We start from the raw sequence: 10,996 nt of genomic DNA, 5'->3' as shown, positions 1-10,996 counted from the left end.
CTTCCATTAATGCCTACAGTGTTCTCAGCTGTAACTCTATATATCATATAACAAAGAAACATCTACCTACAACCAACTGGTCAATCCCAGTATGACATATTTTATATTTAGGATTATTTTTTAATCCTAATCTACAATTTAATCTATAATCTAATTTAATCTATATTTTTTCATATAATTCTAATAATAACCTTTGGTGTCGAGTGATAAACTCTGTGTCTTGATTCTTTGACAGTTTAACTGCTTACCATGAACACAGCATGTATTTATTGCTCATTAGTACCTGTGGTTCATTCAGTGGCTTGATAATCCATAGCACAGGAGAAGCTCAAAGATGGAGGTACTCAGGGCTCAGACCTGAAGGATACTGAGTAGCCTGGCTCTCGCCCAGTAAAGCACTGAAGCACGTATTTACAGTTTGGGTAATTGATTTTTTGTCAAGAGATGCATAAAAATAAAGCACATGACTAAGGCTTTTGCTGAAGGAACTCCAGAGTATTCAGGACCACCTGTTTCTGATGATGCCATATATTTGCTGACAGAATTGATTGTAGGAACAGAGCTGCTTCTAATACCAGTTTTTGCTTTAATTTTATTCTAACATGGGTGTGAAAGCTTCTTTATAGTTGTTTTGAGGGATGGTGTCTGTGGCATAGCACCAATGCACCCTTTCCTTATTCAGGATGTTGACATTGATGTGAACCCACATATTCTTCTACCACCATTCCTTCACTTTTTCCATTCTCTCCTCCCCTTTTCCTCCAAAGCATTACTGATGTAAAAAAAAAACTCTCTGTTCCAGTGAAGCTACTATTCACTGGGCAAAGGAAAAGATTTACTGCTTTAATTTTAAATGCTGTGTCTGAATGCTTTCACAGATGAGAAACAGAAATGATGTAGCATGTACCTAATAAAGTCTCTTTAAACTGAGAATCACAAAGAGATTTAAAGAAAACAAACCCTGTGCCCACAACTATAATAGAATACTTGTACTTTTACAACTTAATGAACTTTTTCTTGAAGACAGTTTTCCATTAGTGACAGGCAAAGAGAAAAAAAATGTATCCCATTCATGCTGGACATATTTGTAGAACAACTAATCTTAAGAAAATATGTTCACCTGTTCTTAGGTGACTAAAAGAGAACAAGAAAAATACCATTTCAATTAAGAAACATCACCTCCATTCCCTTCTCTTCTGATAGAGATATGTTCTCCACGGTGTCCCTAGCCTAGTGGTATGATCTAGTGGTCTAGATCACATCAACAGAGGCCATTAGATACCCAAAATATCTTCATAAAAAGTTTTTGCCTTCCCTTACATGCTTGAAATGTCTTCTTTTTATTGTGTTTAGAAAGAACAAAATGGAGGGGATTAATACCTGTGAGGTGCAATGGTGAGGAAGCACAAGGGTGCTTATCAAAATATTTTTTTGTCTGTCTTTGCCACAGGAAACGTCACTTAACCCAGCAACTTTTGAAGAGAATGCTCCAACTGGACACAGAGAAAATCTTCTGAGAAGGGGCTTGTGCTTGTTGTGTTGCTGTCAGGTGTAAGAAGGCCAATAGGAAGGACAGCCACTATATTTCCATAAGGACTTCTCAATATTTAAGAACCTGGACAGCTCAGAGATGCTATTCTGTACAAGCATATTCCTTTAAGTGCCATTTGCCTATTTTCCTTGTGTCTCACTCCAAGATTTCCACTTCTGTGAAGAATGACCAGAATGATTGTCCCTAGGCAGAATGAGGAATAAATGGGTAGGGTGCTCTGGTAAGAATGGCACAGGAAATCTGTGCATAATTTTCTCTGGAGATTGAAACAGTTTCCAGGCATCCTGAAGAATCTGCCAAAGGACCTTAGAGAGGATCCAAAATTTCTCCTCTGAACTGAAAATACAATCTGGAAGCATCTTGTTCAACTTTGCTGGTCCTCATTCTCACAAAGAATCAACCTATCATGGTTTCATGTGAGTGCTGCATATAAAGGGGTTGTCAAATTGTTATACTTGGGATCTGGACTCCTTTCCTTTTTACAACTTATAATTAGAGTGCCCAAAATCACATATTGCCAACTACCACAAAAACCATACATTTCTTAATTTTTTTCTTATTTTCTTTTTCCTTTCTTTCTTACACTCTTACCTCTTCCATGGAAGGAGTACCACATTGGCAGCAGCCAAAGCAGTAATTCAGTATTTCTGTGTTTGGAACTGCCTTCAGTGGCACTGCACATAGCTAAATCAAACATTAGATTCGGAGCATCCCAGATTCAGTCTAGAACACTCATCATCTTTGACTCTGACCTGTAAAAACATTTAAACATATGCATGATCTTTAGCTTTTATTTCTTCTGTTCTGAGACACTAAGGTAGGTACAAATGTGGTAAAAAATATTCATAATTAAGCATGTACATCACTGTTTTGCTGGGTGAAGGAACAAATGCCTTCATATATAAACTATTTATATAATAGGCCCCAATCCTGTAGGTTTGTAGCCTGTGCTCTGGCTTTCAGTTGCATTTGCTTCCATATCCAAATGCCTTTCAAATTCAGTTCTGCTCTCTGAGCTAGAATGAACACTCATAAGAATACAGTAATTAAACACAATTACAAAGATGTGCACATTTCATGCTGAACAGCCACAGGCCGCTTTCCAAGAACCCCTTTTTATTTTTGTCATCATCTATAATTTTCCTGGCTTCTTATTTACTCTCCTCAGCTAACAAACCAGTTTTGTGTGACCCCAGGAAATTCTTCGTAATTTTGTTGCTGTTGCAAACTCCCACTACACTTCTCTGGCAAGTAAAAAAATACAGACCCAGCAAGGTGAAAAGATTCAGTAATCTGCGGAACACAGCTTCCACTGGCTTTGCCAGCTTTTAGTCATGGCAGAATTTATAAAATAGCCAAAGAAGCCAAAAAAAAAAAAAAAAAGAAGTTTAATGGAATTGCTCCCTGTCCATACTGACGTATGGAAATGAAATAAAGGCCACATTTGACCTGTCAGCACTGGGAGACGTTGGCCTCTAGATCACCTGTGCTTCATACATCATGGACCTTAATAGTTTCTAAAGCATTTTTTTAAATATTTCTGTGTTCTTTATACAGAAATTCATTGCCAAACCTTAAAGTCAGTTGAACAGATATGGGGAGGTTTATTACAAAATTTATGTTATTTTCATGTCAAATCTTTTAATGCCATCTGGTAGAATGGTTTCAAAATGCAAATATTTTGTGCTTTTTTGTTATCTCCTACTGTATGTAGCTCTTTTTACCTGTTGTCAAGTGGCATCAAGTACCAGATCTCTTAGTAGCCACCCAAAGAGAAGACAGATGTTACTAACACCACCTGGTATGTATCAAATGTAAGCACAGAATGGTCTAAAGCTTGCCAATCACTTCAGAACCCTGAAATATTTATTGGAAAAAGCAGCAATGTGAAAAACATCCACTGCTATTTGTTGAATGAACAGGTTGGTTTGTGGCTAGAAAGAAGCAGTCCTTATAGCAGTACTGGACTTCAGGCCTTCAACTGTTATGGAGTTTGGCTTACTTATCCCAGGTGAGAATGAGGCTCTGAGGCATTTGTTCTGTGTCTTCAAATGAGGGATCTCATGACCTGGAGGATGATTGTATTATAGAATAATTGAAATCTATAATAATATATATTGTGTATATAGACTATATTATTCATACCACATGAAGACACCACCATCTTTAAGACAAGGCAGTATGAGAAATAATCTAGTTTTCTTGTGCTCCAAAAATAGCCAATGGATAGACAGACTTCTCCAAAGAGAAATTCAGGGCATTCTGCTGGGTTTCTGCACTGAAGAATTCTCTCAAAGAGCTCTTTTCCCCACACCAGTTATACAGGCAGATCAGAGAGACAGAACAAACAGCAAAATAAGATGCATGAAATTTTGTGATGAAACCATCCCCTGCCAGTCCTAATTCTAATGCATCAAGGCTCAGGAGAATACTGGACATCTCAGTTGTTTAAGGGAGAAAATAGGAGTAAATGCTCACAGGCATCTATGAACTCCTCATAAAAAAAAAAAAAAAAATAAGGGAGAGAAAAGGGGAGAAAAGCACCAATTTTTCTTCCTTCCTTTGAAACATTTTGTTTGGCAGAGATTCAAAAATATTATTTTTTGGGGTTGCTTCTCAAGGGCTCATTGTCAGCTGTGCTGGGGTTTTGTGCTCTTTTTTTGGTTTTGGTTTTGTTTTAGTTTTTTTGTTTGTTTGTTTGTTTGTTTTGTTTTTAATTACAATGTCATCCTAATTCAACCCCATAAATCCCACTATTATGTAGATCTCAGGACCTCACACTCAGAATCGCTCAAGTGAGGCCCAAAATGGGAAAAGTAAGTAATAACAGATCAAGGCTGTAAAGCACACCAGTGTGTGGGACAGGCTGTCACCCGCTGATCACTGACTGCTGTCCAAGTCTAGAGGCACAGATGTGCATACCAAGCATGGTGAGAGAAATCAGAACCAGAAGAGAAAGGAAAAATGAAACGAAAATAAAACACATCAACTATAAAAAGAAGGAAAACATACTACATATCCTCATGGGGAATCAGAAATTCCTGTACTTCTAAGATTACATTAGATTATTACTTTTTCTGCTTTCTAGAAGTTTTAATACTTGCCCTTGTCATTTCATGCTGCATAGGAGAGTGCATGGCTGCATAGTTTGAATACTTGTGCATGGCTTTATACTGGAGTGCACTGTGACTACTTAAGTCAAGCATCCTGTGCAATGACAGCAGATTCTTAGAACTAAATTTAAGATAACAAAAATTGCCTCTTGCCATTTATAAATATGTTGTTAGTGACTGTATGCTGAAAGGTAATTCTAAGACTGTGAAAGCATTTTTGGAGAATGAAAATTGATCTGGAGCTACAGGAAAAGAAACCAAATCTATTTACTTAAAGATCTTGTTTGGTTATGGCAAAATATTGAAATAATAATTCTGAAGGGAAACTTCCAGAAAAGCGTCTCAGTAAAAGCAGGCACTGAGGTGTTGCCTCTGGCTTTGAATCACTAAGAACTTTGTCCCCTCTGCTCACATCATGTGCATCCAGTAAAAGCTTTACTGGAACCATCAAGATTTTCTTGGTCGGAATAAGAGTAGCTCTTTACTTCAACTGGCTGTGTAGATACCCAGAGGGATCATTATTTCCTTAGTCTTCAGTTATCACAGAATCACAGAATCACAGAATTTCTAGGTTGGAAGAGACCTTTAAGATCATCGAGTCCAACCCATGTTCTAACACCTCAGCTAGATCATGGCACCAAGTGCCACATCCAGTCTTTTTTTAAACACATCGAGGGATGGTGACTCCATCACCTACCTGGGTAGATGATTCCAGTATTTGACCACTCTTTCTGTGAAGAACTTCCTCCTTAATTCCAGCCTGTATCTCCCTTGGCACAGCTTGAGACTGTGTCCTCTTGTTCTGTCTGTTGTTGCCTGGAGATAGAGACCGACCCCCAGCTCACCACAGTCACCCTTCAGGAAGCTGAAGAGTTATCATTGATTACCAAAACTTCTGCCTGCGAATGACATCAGTGAAAGTTATCTCTAATACAGGATCCTATGCTTTCATTTAATCTAAACATATAAGTAGTCCTACTGACTTCAGTGAAATTACCACACAAGGTTGTGAGCATATGTATGCCCCTATAATGAGGGAATATGTGGAGGAAAATTTAAAAAAGGTAAATAAAAAATTTGGTGTGAATGAAATAATATATGAACCTCTATTTCTATCTGGTCAGAATCACTATAACCAAGAGAAAAGGAAAGAAAGAAAGAAAAGAAAGAAAAGAGAAATAAAGAAAGAAAAGAAAGAAAAGAAAGAAAGGAAAGAAAGAAAGAAAGAAAGAAAGAAAGAAAGAAAGAAAGAAAGAAAGAAAGAAAGAAAGAAAGAAAGAGAAAAATAAAAGTGTTTTTTGCAGAGATTCTTAGCATAAACATAGCAATCCTATAGAAATGCAGCAATAGGTAATGTCAGACTTCCAAAAATATATTAAAAAGAATTCACTTGCTGAATTTTCTACACCACATCTTTTCAAGAAGGGACTCCTCTATAAGGCACACTCTCAGAAAAGGTATTAAGAAGCAGTAACACCTAAAATCATTACAGGCAGTCATTATATTGATAAATACACCTGACTCCCCAAAATGTTTATATTTACCTTTAAATAACTTTGTTTTGATAAAAGATATTACATATACTAGTCAGAGTCATGTTTTTTTCCAAAGTTTTTTTTGTTGTGGGGGTTGTTTTTCCCTCTTCAGTTAAAAAAATCCAAAAGCACTGGTTTCTTGGAACACTCAGCACTGAAAATTGCCTGAACATTTACTATTAAATGCAGGGAGAACAGTTAATTAACTTAAACAGACATTGAAGTAGACAATGACATAAAATTGCAAAAGCAAATAGATATTTACACATCATCTGGGGTCAGCTCAGCATTATAATGTTTCCCAAATGTATAAAGTTGCTCTCAGGCAATAAGTCAGAGTACAAAAAAGGAAAATTAGTGTTAGGTTGTACTAAGCAAAATATTTTTCCTATCTTCTCAACAAACTCAAATACAACAATGTAGAAATAAAAGTATTTTTTGTTAAGAATACCAATGCAAATGCCATCATGATTTTTCAACGGTTTCTAAAAGTTCTGAAAAAATTACTCTTTTGGAATTCTTTTTTAAACTTGGAATAAAAACAATAAGATTTCATCAATGGCAGGAATAATAAATTTTGCCAAAAACTACTAAAAATTGTAACAGACTCTGATGTGATGGCAGTACACGATAAGATAGCTGAACAGATAAAAGGCAGTACAGCTCAATGAAAACACTCATTTGGAATATGAAATCAAAGTATTGAATAAGAATCCTGCCTCCTTTGTTCAGCCTTCAGTGACCTATTCACAAGCTATGAGTTGTTTAAAAGCAGAACATCCTTGAGAACTAAGAATAATTCACCACTGCAATTATTACAATTTATTTATTTATTTATTTGGAAAAGAAAAATTAGAATTTTGGATGTTTAGGCGATAAATAATGAATAAACAAATAAAATTGTATTGAAATGTAGGATCTAAAGAAAAATTATTAACTAATTTTTTTAAAAATTATTAACTAAATTAAATTAAGAAAAATCAACTGTTACTTATGCCCAATAAATTAGTTAGAAAGTAAAGATAAAATAGACCTAGTTTAAGGTTTGTGGGTTTTTGTTTGTTGGTTTGTTTGCTTTTCTTAGGCTTTGTATTTTTCATTTTTAAAACTTAAGGGTACCATTTTCTTTCCTCTGTTTTGTTTCTCCTGTTCTATTTCATTCCATGGATGCTTGTCTGTGCATTGACACCCATTTTAGGGCCTTGCAACCCTTTAAAAGTGGGGTATCACGCTGTAATTGTCTCTTTCAAAGAAGAAATAATAAGCCCTTGTGTTTACAGGGGAATCAGGAGCTACAATGAGAAGATGCTGCCATTCTGCTGCTCTGTGGTGCCGGCTCCCTGTGTGAGGCTGAAGCTCCTCCAGGTTACAATTTTCTGCTAAACCTGCTACATGTCTGTCTGCCTGTACCAATCTTGTTCAAAGTATCCACTCTCTATGCAGTTACTTAGTAAAGAACTGTCTCATGCACAAAAATTCTCGCTTCAGGGTATAAGCATTCTGTCTCAAATGCACATGCATAATCTTACAGCATTACAAAGTGAAAAAGGAATGAGTAGATTTCAGTCTTTCTTACTTGAAATCTGATATAATGTATAATAGAGTAAATAAACTTTTTGATTATTCTCTATTTTCTGCCAAATTTAATATTTATGGCACTTTATAAATTATTACTCCGATGTAATGGAGCCTTGAATCCATTATTCTCACATTTCTCTATGCTTTCTGGGCCAATAACCAGAATAAACTTTGTGCTGAATCATTCAAGTGCTGTATAGGTATTGTCAGGAGTTTTCATTATGGGACTTCAAGTCAGCCAAAGTTTAGAGCTGAGACTTCAAATTTTGTTTCTGAAGTGAGTGCTTCAGAAGTAGAAAAACTGAAACTAATGCCATTTTCACCAGTCCCACTTTCCTCTGGCCTTGCTTTCCAAGCCATTGACTTTCCAGCAGTTTTCCTCCAAATCAAATTGTACACCGTTCATTTTGGTTCCTTTACAATATTTCCTTCTTTCATCTCAAGATTTAAGTCTCTGCTCTTTCTGCTTTTCTCTTCCTGCCAGGCTTGTTTCGTGTTTTTTTCCTCATTTAGACAAGGCAAATAGACTGACTTCTGCTCTGCTGTCAGTCTCTGTACTTTAAATGGTTGTATACTCTATTCAGGCTGTAGCCTATCAGCTAACAAATAAAACAGTTATACCATCCATCACAGTCTAGACTGAAGTAAATCTTACCTTTTTTCTGTGTACATCTGATACAGACAAATTTTCATGCAGAAAATTCAGCCTTCTACTCTAAGTCCAATCTCATAAATCTGGTCTACTCTTCTATAATCCTAGGCCAAGTTTTCAGAGTCACATCCAGTCCAGACTCTTAGGAAGAGAGCTAATTAATCTGAGAAGACAACAGAGCAGGAACAAAACAGAAAATTTGAAATCACTCATTTGTGCAATAATAGGGCTTTCAGTACCCAGTGAAATTTATTTGCAAAAGATTATTCTAATGAAAAAAACATGACTAATATTAGTTTGTTTCTTGAGAAGATAACTCTGCCTCCTTACCCACATTATATTGCTTTACAGATCACTATGAACTTTTCTTATTGCAGTTACAGCAACTGCATGTTGGTTTTGTACATTTTTTTTTCACAGTAAGTTTTTTTTTTTAGCATAAGATAAAGCAGAAACTTTTAACTAGTTATGCTTGAGAAAAAGAAAAAAATTGTTGGCTACACCAGCACTAAGAGCAAAGGTGGCAGGAATGTAGTTTATTGTTTGCCAACCTATTTAAACTAGTGAGTTCCTGGACATGCCAGAAGAAATTCCTCTTAATCTTAACACTTACTTTATGTGCAAAATGGAAGTTAAGGACTTGCATCAGTAGTTATATTTTAATCAACTTTTGCACGAAAATATACATGAATAATATATTAAATTTACAGCAACTCTGTATCTCAGTGGCATATTTTCTTCCTCATTGTTAATGACAAAGCAGAGCTGCATTCTGTGCAAGGCAGAAAGAATGAAAACACTCTATGACTTAAAATGGCATCAAGCTATTCTTGGCAGAGCTAGGGATTCTGAGAACAAAAACACAACAGCTTTCTTCTACTAAATTCAAACTGTGCTCTTCATTGTAAAGCAAGAAGGATACAGGTTCAAGCATTAAAGGTTTACTGCCATGAAAAGTGACATAGTGTACTGTTTTCTCTGTGATGGAAGAAAAGCACCACTATGTCAGACCACAGTGTATCAGAGCACAATGCATGAGTTGGTTGAGACACTGATGAGTCACAGCACAAGGGTTTTGTCAGAACAGAAATTGCACAACAAAACTGTTCAATTAGTCAAGATGCACACAGAAATCTGCATATTTTTCATAAGAATAAACATTACTGAATCTTCAGTCAAGATAGGCAAATAGTGAAGATATTCCTGGTAGTATTCAGATAATATTTTAAATGAATGCTCTGGTTATGTTACACTGGGGTGTTTTTTTCTGTTACCAAGATTTCTGTCACAAACAGACAATGAAAGTGAAGTTCAAATCCAACAGTTTTTTCCTAAGTGAGCCAAAGTATTTAGCATATATGAATATTGAGCTAAGACATTACACAGTTTTTCAAGTGCTGCAGGAAAACTATGCTGTAGATATTCTCCAACACCCAAGAGACTCTTGGCTGTAAATAAAGCACAATAAATGAGCAGCATAAGAGATGTACAAGTTTATTTATAAATGGTTTAAATACTACTAAACTGAAAGCATGATCTATAAGCAAATCGAGGAGCTGAAGTAATTAAGCAGAATCCCCTTGTAAATGTTCAGTATGAAGAAGGCAGCAACTGGGTATGTCATTATTGCCATTTTTCCTGATTCCAGAATCTTACAGAAAAATATCACACTAACTGAGCTATTTTAGAAGTTCTTTTATACTAGGTTTACAATAGACTTTCAAAAAGTCAAAAGCTTATTTGAACAAATTTGGATTTCTTCATATACCATGTTCCAGAAATGAATACCTAGCCAATCTGCAATGAAGACTTTACAGAGATATTTAGCTTAGAACTTAGGGGCGATCTTTATAAATAAACAGATATAATAATAGTGCAGCTGAACAAAACTTCCATAATGGCATTCTCAACTTCATTATGGAAGTGGCTCTCTAGAGGTGACAAAACTGATATGATTCACCTCAGACTGATACAGAATCTCCAGCTGTCCCATATCACCTCATTTTTAAATGACGATCCTCCAGCAAGACCTCATTCCTTAGCATATACATCACTGACCACCTTGCATATTCCCAAATCCAAGGTTTTCAGTTTATATAGTACCATAGTAATAAAGCTTTCCTAACTCCTCCTTCTTGCACATCTAGTGAGATTTAACCTCTCTTTCTATCCTATTAACCAGTTACTACAAAACTAAAATGTAAAAGCTTTTTTCCACATCCATTCTAACAAGTGGATACATAAAAACACCTGCAATATTTTTCCTGGCTTACTGATGAGATACTTGTTTCTAGAGAAAAATTTGGACATCTGGAAGTATTTTTTGTTATAAGAAAACAGTGGAGTGACATTAAACAATGTGAAAGAGAAAGGATGAATAGAATATTCATGGTAATGTTCATATTTATTTGAGCAGCAAAATAACTTGATCTTTACATTTTTATTTGTTGACATGTAGGCCCATACTAAAAGAATAAATAAGGGTAACTAGATTTCAATTGACATGTAGCCTTCACCATTCTAAATCTTTACCTGTCCATTCCTTTCTCTATTTAAGCTGGTTTAG

The sequence above is a fragment of the Agelaius phoeniceus genome, chromosome 5, assembly GCF_051311805.1.
Source record: "Agelaius phoeniceus isolate bAgePho1 chromosome 5, bAgePho1.hap1, whole genome shotgun sequence".
Classification (NCBI taxonomy): domain Eukaryota; kingdom Metazoa; phylum Chordata; class Aves; order Passeriformes; family Icteridae; genus Agelaius; species Agelaius phoeniceus.
Note: the sequence above shows the minus strand (reverse complement) of the source record.